The sequence below is a fragment of the Rattus norvegicus genome, chromosome 17, assembly GCF_036323735.1.
Source record: "Rattus norvegicus strain BN/NHsdMcwi chromosome 17, GRCr8, whole genome shotgun sequence".
NCBI classification, from domain to species: domain Eukaryota; kingdom Metazoa; phylum Chordata; class Mammalia; order Rodentia; family Muridae; genus Rattus; species Rattus norvegicus.
Window position 1 is genome coordinate 1,382,946 of NC_086035.1, and position 12,119 is coordinate 1,395,064.

At 42.9% G+C, this 12,119-nt stretch overlaps 1 long non-coding RNA gene across 1 annotated transcript in view; it reads left to right on the forward strand.

Moving 5' to 3' along the window:
* The window catches only part of LOC102554174 (uncharacterized), a 78,194-nt gene extending 66,785 nt beyond the window's left edge, over positions 1-11,409 (forward strand). Inside the window, exons 3-4 of the long non-coding RNA XR_360679.4 lie at positions 9,870-9,979; positions 10,591-11,409. This is a non-coding gene — a long non-coding RNA (uncharacterized LOC102554174). The remainder of the gene's footprint in view (positions 1-9,869; positions 9,980-10,590) is intronic.
* Positions 11,410-12,119: the final 710 nt, after the last annotated feature.

Sequence of the window (12,119 nt, forward strand, 5' to 3'; positions counted from 1 at the left end):
TTTGTTTAAGATGCTTTCATTTTATTTTTCATTGTATGGTTTCGGCTTCTTTATCAAAAATCATAGGTGTATGGGTTTATTTTGGGGTCTTTGATTCAATTCCATTGATCAACATGCCTTTTTCTGTATCAATACCATGCAGTTTTTATCGGTATTGTTCTGTAGTGCAGCTTGAGGTTAGGGATGATGATTCCTCCTGAAGAGTTTTTATTATTCAGGATTGTTTTGGCTATCCTGGGTTTTTTTTGTTTTTCCATATGAAGTTGAGAATTGCTCTTTCAAGGTCTATAAAAAATCATGTTTGAATTTTGATGGGGATTGTATTGAATCTGTAGGCTATCCCCAAAGCTATTGCCTGTATGTGGGATATGGTCTAATAGCTGTGCCTTGTCTGGCTTCAGTGGGAGAGGAAGTGCATATCCTTGCAGAGACTTGAAGTGCCAGGATATGGGGATATTAGTGGGGGTTGGGGGGGTGCCCACTCAGAGGAGAAGGGGATGGAGGATGGGGAAGGATTGTGGGAGGGGGGTGACTAGAAGGGGGCAGTGAGCAGGATGTAAAATGAATGAGTTTTTTTTAAGTAAAATTAAATTTGACAGAAAAAGGACTGAAAGAGCTTGAAGGGGCTTGAGATCCCATATGAACAACAATGCCAACCAACCAGAGCTTCCAGGGACTAAGCCACTACCCAAAGACTATACATGGACTGACCCTGGGCTCCAACTGCATAGGTAGCAATGAATAGCCTAGTAAGAGCGCCAGTGGAAGGGGAAGCCCTTGGTCCTGCCAAGACTGAACCTCCAGTGAATGGGATTGTTGGGGGGAGGGCAGTAATGGGGGAAGGATGAGTAGGGGAACACCCATATAGAGGGGGAGGGGTTAGGGGGATGTTTGCCTGGAAAGGTAATAACAATTGAAATGTAAATAAGAAATACCCAATTTAATAAAGATGGAGAAAAAATAAAATAAAAATAAATTAAATTTGAAAAAAAGGTTATGTCAAAACACTGATAAAGAACCAGTGACCCCTACACATACACACACACACAAAGTTTCAGCTATGAAAGGTATATAACTTTTGGAGAAGGTAACCACACTTAATACAGTGCTGAATACTTGAGCTAAGATGCTAAGATACTAAGATCTTTATTATCAACACACACACACACACACACACACAAAGAAAATAGCAGTGTGACAGGAGGGACAGAGGGACATATGTGTTGTTTAACTTGGCTGGTGTGATTATTTGAAAGTATGTTGCATATCTAATCACTAAATTATACAGTTAATATGTAAATATATAATATATAATAATAATTTATAAAATAGGTTTTGAAACTCCTTATTTAGAATAAAACATGTATATTTGCTCTTGTTCTATAAAATCTTACCAGAGGATGAGAGGAGGAGGGACAAGAACAGTGAAAGAAAGATGGAAATCTATTGGTTCAGACTGCACATGGGAATATCACAACCCTCGGAGCTGAGAAGCCGATTCAGTACGTGTGTAATGGCCAGGTTAGGCTTCACCCCTTGTGCCAAGGGCATCGGGGGTGCTTCTTCCCACAATTAGGAAGACACACAGATAGCCACTGACAAAAAAAAAAAAATCAAGGATCTTTCTCCTCAAATAAGAGCATTTCACATGCTGACCTGAATTGGCTCTGCTCTTTGTTCTGCAGCAGACAGAAGCCGTTGAAATTCGTTCCTGGCTGAACTGAGGCTCATTATGTAGTGACCTTGCATTGGGACCTTTTGTCCAGCAGCAAAGGCAAAGTGGGCATGCTGGCCAGAGCATTAACTGTCCACCTATCTCTCTATGGAAATCTTTTGAGCATTTTTGGCTCCAGCTAACTCCTGGCAGCAGTTCAAGCCTGGCAGAAGTATATCCACTCACAAGGGCCTGGCTCCAGGGTCTTGTCCCAGACATCCCATGCTGCATTTATTTCACACACAGTAAACCCCACAACTGACTTCAGTAGACCCGGTGCTCATTATCAACCCCTTTTTGTTTTTATTTGAACCAGTTCTCCAAGAATAATATATTCAATTCTCATGAGCATACCATAATCTAAGAACCTAGCTCTTGTAAATGGGGATTCTCCAGTATGGCTAACTCCAAAAGATTTTAGACCTGGCTTCAATGTGCATCTTCAAAGTTCTTCATAGCAGAGGGAAACACCAGGAAATAAAGTGATTGAACATTCAGGAAAAGTTCTGGGAAAGCCTTTGGGAGAGGTCTGTTGTGTGACCACCCAAGACCATTCAGAAGCGATGGTGCTCCTGCGGGATTTCAGCTTTCTCTTGAAGCATTCTCCAGTTTGAAAAGATGCTCTACCGTAAGCTGAGCCCTCATTCTATGTCTGCTGCATTTCTAGGTGCCAGCAACTGACTAAGTAATCTCCTAAGTATACACCCCTCACAAGGAGGGAGAACTGTGAAACGTCAATAACAGTTAATTCAATCGTTGATTACCATTTTGGAAGGACAGTTTGATTTCAATCTAAGAAAACATCATTTCTCTGAGGACGATTTCAATGTTAATGTCTATTTTTATCAAAAGAAAGTATATTTTCCATGAAAACCAAAAGAAAAAAGCTATCCTCTATTGCTCATCTTTATGTTTCAGGACCTAAAATAAATATTTCATAATGAATCTTACTTTAGCCTTATAGCAAGCCAATGGATTAGATATTACGTTATCCTTGTTGAACGGTGAGGAATAATGAGGTACAGTAAGCAGAGAATTTGTAGCTTCCATGGGGGGAGATGTAAAGCATATATGTGAGCAGTGCTTGCGAAAGAGACAGTCTCAAGGCCTGTGAGATGGCTCAGTGTAGAAAAGTACAGCCCTCACAAGCTTTTCTCTTTGCATCCACATGCATGCCCCTCCCATATACAATAAACATATAAGTGTTTTTTCTTTTTAAAAAAGAAATAGTTGTCAGGATGAAGGAAAGGAACCCATGTTGAAACTAGAAACTCTATTGTGGCAGAATCTGAGGGTCAAGCTCTATTTATTATTCTTTGTCTCTCAGTGTAGTAAAATACCATGGTAAAATCATCTTAAGGAATGAAGGGATTTTTTTGGGTCCATATTTAATATTTATCATGGTGAGGAAGTCAAGATAACAAGGTGTTTGAACCAGCTGGTCATTTCCTTTAGGGGAGATCGGTTGGTTACCTGATCAAGGTCATCCCCACAGGCATGCCCAGAGGCTAGCCTAAAGGAAACAGTCCCTTACAGGTGTTCCTGGAGGCTGGTTTGTTAGGTAGTTCCAAATCCTGTGATATTAACTGTCACAGCAAGTTAGAGACCAGGATGGTCACATTATATCTCTCTGGAAGCAGAGAGAGATTGATGGGTTTTTTTTTCTACTGTTAAGTCGGTTCCTACTGCAGCCCAGGGAATGGTGCCACCTCAGTGGTTCTATTTTCCCACCTCTATAATCCCAAACTAGATAATCCTTTCTATGCATGCCTGGAGGCTTGTCTCTTAGTTAATTCTAGGTCCTGTCTAGTTGATAATATTAACCCTCACAAGTCACTCTAGAATAAAGAAGTGAAAGAAAAAGTGACCACAGTGTTTCTGGAGTCCACCCTACTCTTGGATTTCTCATCTGTAAGATAATAAATTTTTCCATAACTTCACATAATATAAATAGAAGTTTTGTATTTACTCAAAGTTCCAAAACCCTCAGAAAGTGATTCTACCTCAGGATCGTCAAGTGGGTTGTCCGAGTTAGGTTTCAACAGTAAGGCAATGCCCAAAAGAGTCTCAGAGCTGAAAAGAGACCAAGTCGAGAGCCCCAGAGTCTTTTATGAGTTGTGAGAAACCTAACAGGCAGGACAGCTTGAGAAATGTGGGGGTCAGAAGTTAGAATTCAGGAATCCCAGATCCCAGACTGAGCTTCTTCAGTCACAAGGCTGTGAACACTCCTACCAGCCTCAACATTCCATGCTGGAGGGAGGCTCCTTAAAGCTTGTGAAGTTCTACATGAGCCAGATGCCCCTGGGGACATCTGTGGCACAGACCACTGAGTGATCCTTGCTATCCTACGTGGGCCTCAGAAACCATCTCAACACAGTCTACACCTGCTAATTGATCAGGGTTGGAAAACTAGTGGGAATTATGTAGTGCTGGAGAAAAAGCACACGGAACTTGGGGCTATGCTTGAAGAAAAACATGGGTTTTCGTGTTGGCTTTTTTTTTTGTTTTGTTTTGTTTATTTATTATTTTTTTTATCGTGTCAGGCCAGGAGAGGGAGAGAGGAAGAGAGAGAGAGAGAGAGAGAGAGAGAGAGAGAGAGAGAGAGAGAGAGAGAGAGAGGAAGAAAGAGCGGAAGAGGAGTGAGAGTCGTTGGCTTCTTTTATACAAACAACAGACAAACCTCTTACTCTTCCTTCCACCTTGTTCCCAGGCATCCTGAAATGCACGCACACTCTTTCAACGTGCCTCACCATCCCAGAACTGTCAGTCACACCACTGTTTTTGAGACCTCACAGCAACCAAACAGGAAGCCTACTGGTAGTGTACAGGCTTTCTCCACTTCCTGGTAGTGTACAGGCTTTCTCCACTTCCTGGTAGCTGATCATCTGACTGACAGCCATGTGGTGGGATAAATGGAGGGATTACAGCAGGTAACACAACTTTTTGTTGACTTTTTGCTGATCCACTGGAAATTCAGCTAGGCCTTCGAAAGCTGGTGGATCTTACTTGAGTGTTAGAATTACCCATTCCATAAAGGCCTTTCCCAGCCAGGCATGGTGGCAGAGGCAGGTGGATCTCTGTGATACAAGGCTTGGTCTACAAATCAAGTCCAGCTCAGCCAGGGCTACACAGAGAAAACCTGTCTTGAAAAGAAAAAAAAGAAAGCCATTTCCCATTTGGGGATCACAAACAGGTATCACCACAAGACTCCTAAAAAGGGTTTCTCTGTTTTGTTTCTGTCTTATCCCCCTTTATTCTTGAGAAGACCAGAGAAATAGTTTCAGTCAACCATCTTATTATTGCTAAGGACATCCACGTCTCTGTGACATGTCCTGAGAGGACATCTTGCCTGAGGAGCATCCCAGTATGGAAGGCGGATTCCACCAGGCTTGACTGAACCTATGCTCTTACTCCATGGCAGACAACAAACAAGAAACTCTGCCTCACACAAGATGGAAAGTGAGACCAACAAACACAGGTTGACCTCTGATCTCCAAATGCATGTTTTGGTGCATACCCTCACACAGATATCTACAGCCATATACACACATATTAAATTTTTTTATCTATTTGTTTCTAAAAATGTTTGAGTTAACCTATAAAGAGAAAAGGTTTATTTTGGCTTAGAGCCTGGAGGTTTCAGCCTTGGACCCTGTTGCTTTGAGACCAGAGGAAGGTAGCACATCCTAGTTGGGCATCGAAAAACTGCTTACCTCACAGCCTGCAAACAGAAGAGAAACAGGAAGAGTGTGTGACTCACCATCCCCTCGGAAGGTACACTCCTGGTAAGAACTCAGACTGGTCCCTGCTTCTTAGAGTTTCTGCTTGTCCCAGACCACTGAACACTGAAGCTCTAGCCAAGTCCTAATGATCTCAGGGGTCAACCCTAGACCCAACTCTCACTTCCTGAAGTGAGTTCTGCAAAAAAGTTCCAGGAAGAGTGTCAGCAGGAGTGAGTTCCTCAGACTTCACATGACCTGGAAAGGGTATTAGCAGGGATTCTGATGTAACGCTGTCATCCAATCACTCAAACCTGGAGAGAGAGGTCCATTCCTTTGTGTGATATCCCATGTCACACAAAGGGTCCAGCCCTGAAGACATTTGGTCATCAGCAACCTTTGCTGTCATTATGGAGAAGGGCAGAGGCAGGTATGATAAGTAAGCTCAGCTCGGTGGCTCTATTGTCTATTAGGTATTAGATAGGCATCTCCTGCCTCCATTCTCACTGCCTTCTCGTCATGTTCACAGGGTGGCAGCCACAGCTCCAGACACCATAGTCTTTCATACAGCCTCATGCTATGCAGAAAGTAAACACATTTTTCCTGTGTATGTCTTGTCGTCTCCAGAAGTCACAGAACACCCCATGTGGGTCACCGACCCATAACGCTGAGTCACACACTCTTCTGTATCACCTCTGAACTATGAAGAGTCATACTCTCTCAAACAAAGTTATATTTCTCATAACAAAACTTGAGAAGGAGTACTACGTTTCAGATGTCTGTTGTTTACACATTTTGTGTAAGAGGGGCTGGAGAGAGAGCTCAGCTGCTAAGAGCTTATTCTGCTTGTGGATGGTTTGAATATAGTTTGCCCAGGGAATGGCACTATTAGGAGGTGTGGCCTTGTTGGGGTAGATGTGACCTTGTTGGAGGTCACTTTGCGGGTGGGCTTTGAGACCCTTCTCCTGCCTGGAAGACAGTCATCTCCTGATTGTCTTCAGGACAAGATGTAGAGCTCTCAATTTCTCAGGTGCCATAAGTGCCTGGATACTGCCATGCTTCTGTAATGATGCTTGCCTCAGTTAGGGTTTACTTCTGTGAACAGACACCATGACCAAGACTCTTACAATGACAACATTTAACTGGAGCTGGCTTACAGGTTTGGAAGTTCAGTCTGTTATCATATAGGTAGAAGAATGGCATCGTCTAGGCAGGCACGGTGCAGGAAGAGATGAGGGTTCTACATCTTCATCTGAAGGCTGCTAGGAGAAGACTCACTTCCAGGCAGTTAGGAGGAGGATCTTAAAGCCCATGCCCACAATGACACACCTACTCCAACAAGGCCATACCTCCTAATAGTGCCACTCCCTGGGTCAAGCATATCCAAACCACTACAGTAATAATGGACTGAACCTTAGAACCTGTAAGTCAGCCCCAATTAAATGTGCCCTAGAAGAGATGCCTTGGCCGTGGTGTTTCTTATAGCAATGGAAACCCTTACTAAGACACTGCTCTTACAAAGGACCCGAGTTCAGTTCCCAGCACCAACGGCAGGCAGCTCAGAACTGCTTGTAACTCCAGCACAAGGGGATCAGCCTTCGAGGACACTGCATTCATACACATACATAGACAAGTACACATGCATATGACTTTAAAAATAAAAACAAATCTTTAAAAGAGAAAAAAAAAAGCTTACAAGTTCCCAACACAAAGAAGTGGCTAGTATTTAGTGAGGTGGATATGGTAATTACCTTAATCATTATATATTATATACTTGAATATATTACATATATATCGGAATGTTACAATGTATTAAAATGAGAAAGAGACAGAAAGAAAGCTGAAAGGATCCACTATTTGGAAATTACTGAGTCCACCATGAAAGATTTGTTTCAGGGTTTCTGAAAGCTTATCTCAAGGACTCTGAGGGTTCCCAAAGACACCTGCCAGAGAACCCCTCTGCGATAAGCTTCTTGTGAGACTTGGGTTCAATGAAACACACATTGGGGAATACAAACTCAGGACATTCAGTATTTCCTCCTCTTCATATGACATCCCTTTCAGGCTAGACAGAAACCTTCCCTTCAGCCCTAAGTAAATACGATTTTCATAAATTTCTGCCTTCCTGGTGTTTTTGTAAATCTCTCCTTGTCCAAGTCAAACCTGGATTCAGAATGACAGTTTTTTTCCTACTCTGCCCAAAAAGCTCATACTCATACATTTATCCTCAAATATTTTCAGCCTTCAATGGTTTAAAAAGAAAATAAAAGGCAAGATAAAATCCTGAAATTCCATCAGCTGCTCTGAAAAGCTTTAGCAATTCCATCTACCCCTGGATTCCATAGTCACCCTTAGAATATGTCCCATGTGTTTCTGGTTTCTCTCTAATTACATGTTTAAGCTTCCTTTCTCCCGGGAGCCTGATCATGGCATATACTCAAAAATCACTGCAGTGGCTTCTGTAGCTTGGGCTCAGGGGAAACTGCAGCATCAAGTCTGCAAAATGCTCCCATCCCAGGCACAGTTGTTACAAACTACTACAAGCCACACTTACACATCCTGGTCCAGGAAATGTAGGGCATATTCAGCATGAGCCTTCCACGTTGATGGAGAAACATGGCAGGTCTTCCCACTACTCTTTATCCCTAACCTGATGAGCGAGACCACAAAATATAGGGGGTTGAGCCAGGACTATGGAGCCAGGATCCCCTGACCTGGTCAAATAGCAAATAACTACTATTTGCTGAAGAAGATTGGGCAGGGAGGCATCTCAGGGGGTAACCTGGGTTCCTAGCTCCTTCAGGCTTTTCTCACTACATAATTGCTCAAGTTTACACAACAAGTAATTAAATTAAACATTTTATAATTGTTTTTCACATTTATACAGATTGCAGAAATGTAAATCAACCTCTTAGACATTCTCTCTCTCTCTCTCTCTCTCTCTCTCTCTCTCTCTCTGTACATAAAGCTATGGAATTTTTGAGTTGAAGGGAATATATTATAATCCACTTCTTTCTTTTTTTTACTTAAAAATCAGCTTAAAATTCACATTTAGAGCATTCGTTAAAGGAGAAAGCATTTCTAAAAGGGATAGTTTGGCTTATGTTGATAGAATAGGAGAAGTTGGGCATGGTAGCACATACCTTTAATCCCAGCACTTGGAGGCAGAAGCAAGTGGATCGCTGGGAGTTTGAGGCCAGCCTGGTCTACATAATGAGTTCCAGGACAGTCAGAGCTATGTACACGGGGACCCTCTCTCAAAAATTAAACAAAAACAGGAGGGCACCATTCCCACTTATTAGGAAAATAAGAATATACACACGCAACAGCTTTGAGCATTTGTTCCGTGCTTTGCATATTTTTTTTAAGTTCTTGCAACCAGCATGAAAAGTGAGTGTTACGACTTTATTAATCTGTAACTTAACAAACTCAAGAAACCACAGTTTAAAGGGGTTGATTAGGGAGGTGAAACCTTAAAGGTAGATTCTGTGGCAAACGCAAAGCTGAGAAGCACCTTCATTGCAGCAGGCAAAGGGGTCCTGACCTGGATCCAACCTGGTCACAGAAAAGCTATCACCTCATCACAACTGGTGGCCTTATGAAGGCACAGAACATCCTCCATTTCTTATCACCCATTTTTGTATGACCAGGCTGAGATGTAGAGAGTCCAGCAATCCTTGGGACCTTGTTTGCCCACCTGCAAAGACTTGTGACTAGGGCTACTTGCTCTGCCAGCCATAAGAAGTTTATCTGGTAAAGAGATACTAAGTTATTGCCATTCAAGCAGAGGTACAGGTGAGTTTGACAGACCATGTTAAATGTATCCTTTCACATGTTTTGATATAGAGGAGTCTCCAGTCTTGGCCACAAGATATCTTTAATGCACTTGTGTGTGTGTGTGTGTGTGTGTGTGTGTGTGTGTGTGTGTACCTGTGGTTGCACAAACAAAAGTGTGCGCACACACACACACACACACACACACTCACAAAGGCAACTGGAGGTGATGATGTGAGTGGAAATGTCCTTCAAGTCACTGAGTTTAGACTGGGCTGCCCTAGGGAGTCCTAGGGATTTTCTTTCCTTCTTTCTTTTTCTGCCTCCCAAACTACTTCTTTGTCTGTGGATCCCTCTTTGCCCTTCCTGTCTTCTAAAGTGTCACTCAATGCTTTGCCTGAGATGTAAATGAATCCAAGGACACAAAGGGAAAATGAGACTAGTTACCTGAGGCAGGACGCCACCTGCACTCATTGAGCAATGCTGTTCTCATGTGTCCTGCCAGTTTGTATCAAGGGCATTAAACACGACAACCATCCCCCCAGCTCTCTTATTCTGTGGCCCCTCTGTGTTCTCAAAGTGGTGGGTTCTGAGGAGGACGGGGAAAGGCACCTGCATTCTTGTTGCCATCCATAGTAATTCGGTCCTTTCACTACCAACAGATCAGGGAGAAACAGCAGGGGAAACTGAGCCATCCCAAGTCCTGCTCCTGATAGTGACATATTAAGTACATTATGGATACATAGGATACATATGGATACATAGAACAGAGGTAAGCATTCTTACAAGTCATTATCAACTATCCTAATTATTGTCTATAACCTAGAAGTCAAAACATTCTGATCCACACACAATATTTGTTCCAAATAGGCTATGTGAGCTAAGAATTAGCAAAACTCTCTGCCAAGCATTTGGCTTTGTTTTATTTCCTCTCTGTTGCTGGTTCAATACAGCTGAGTATTAGACTGAAATCTCAGCACAATGACCCTGTATTACACATACTCAAGTATTATGTGTTCATATGACATATATGCATGCTTCAAAGGTAAGATGAAGGAAAGGCGGTGTACAGTGTTGTCATATGGGAATTCAGAGGTGACAAGTTCTCATGACTTCTGCCATTAGATTTATAGCAAGGTAAATATGGCCAGGATGGCTAACTCTCCTATAACACACATTTTACCCATGGTAACAATTAAATGAACACGTGGACATTTATTATGCAAACTACATTTCCCAGACTCCACTGCAGCAAGTATAGTCATGGGACTAAGTTCTGATGAATAAGCTGCAAAAGCAGGTATTGTGTAACTGTTTCCAGACTCTCTAAGAAGTAGCATGCCTTACTTTCTCTGTCATCCTTTCCTCCACTCTGCTTTCTAGAACACAGAAGCCATTGTCTTGGACCATGAGAACAAGGACCACAAGCCCAGGAAGGGGACTGTGGAGCAGTGAATAAAAGGGAGTCAAGAGCTCTGACTGCAAGAGCAGAGCACCTACCTCTCAGAGTTGATGCCTTACCTCCTTTGAGCCACCCTTTTGTTTGCATGGCAGCTTTGGTTTAGCGATTGCTTTTGTGTGCTGCTTCTACCCTTATTACTTTGCTGCATCCATTCAGCATTCACTCTCGTCTCCCTGCCTTGAGGGATGGCCTCCATCACCAACACTAGCTATGGTTGAGCAAGTCTACCCAATGGCAATTCTTCCCATTTCTGTTCTCCACCCAATACTATGCCTTTCACATTCACATTGTCAGCATGGGTCCCATTGGTATGCTTTTGACTGACAGTCTCACTTTAAAGGTGGAGGTAGGCTGGGGGTGGTTTATCTTTTCTTCTTAGTCTCTGAAATGCCAGAATTGTGCCTTTTGCTCTGCAGCACCAGATGCCACCTTAGATGCCCTGATTTGTGACCGTATCTCACTCACTAAGTATCATACCACCACCTTCAGGCCTCTTATGCTTAGCTACATTTAGGTGCCTGCCACATGGTGGTATAACAACTTACAAAAGTATTTTGACCGATACATCTGAACTAGAACCTAGTACCTACTTCATATCCATTCCTTCTGGACATTTCTCTTTGGCTGTATCTTGTTTGTTTTGGGGTAGAGTCTTACCGTGTATCCCTGGCTGGCTTCAGAGTCACAAACTTCTTGCCTTAGTCCCCCAAGTGTTTAATAATAAAATTTGTATTTTATAACTGGTTGCATAGCAACTTACCACCAGTACTACATTTCCCACTGCTCCTTGCTAACTGTACTCATGTGTAAGTTATGGCAGGAATGTGTATCATTTCCAGGTCATGTTCTTTATGTGGATGCATGTGTTTACTGTATGCATGTGCATGCAGATACCTGTGCGTATGTGTGAGCATACACAGAGGTCAAAGAGTCATGTTGTCTTCAGTTGCTCTCTACATTATCTCTTGAGACAAGGTCTCCCACTGAACCTAGCACTCACAGTTGACTGGACTAGCCAGCCAGGTAAGTCCAGGAATCTGCCTGTTGCCACCCAACCCTGCACTGGGGTTTGGCTTTTTTTTTTTTTTTTTTTTTTTTTTGGTTCTTTTTTTTCGGAGCTGGGGACGGAACCCAGGGCCTTGCGCTTCCTAGGTAAGGGCTCTACCACTGAGCTAAATCCCCAGCCCCTGGGGTTTGGCTTTTTAATATGGGTTCTGGGGATTGGAGCTGGCTGAAAGGCCACAGGATCTTTCCTGTTAGCGAAGAGAAGGACTAGAAGGACACAGAGGAGGAGAAACGCCAAGGTGAAGAGCCAGGCTCCCTGATACAAACTGTCACCGTAGACTAGATCACCTACTCAGTCCTGAAGGAGCCTCTGCTGTGTCTCAGCTCCCAGATCTTAAGTCTTTGCTACTTTTTTATGTCCCCTACTCCGTACCATCTGTGACCA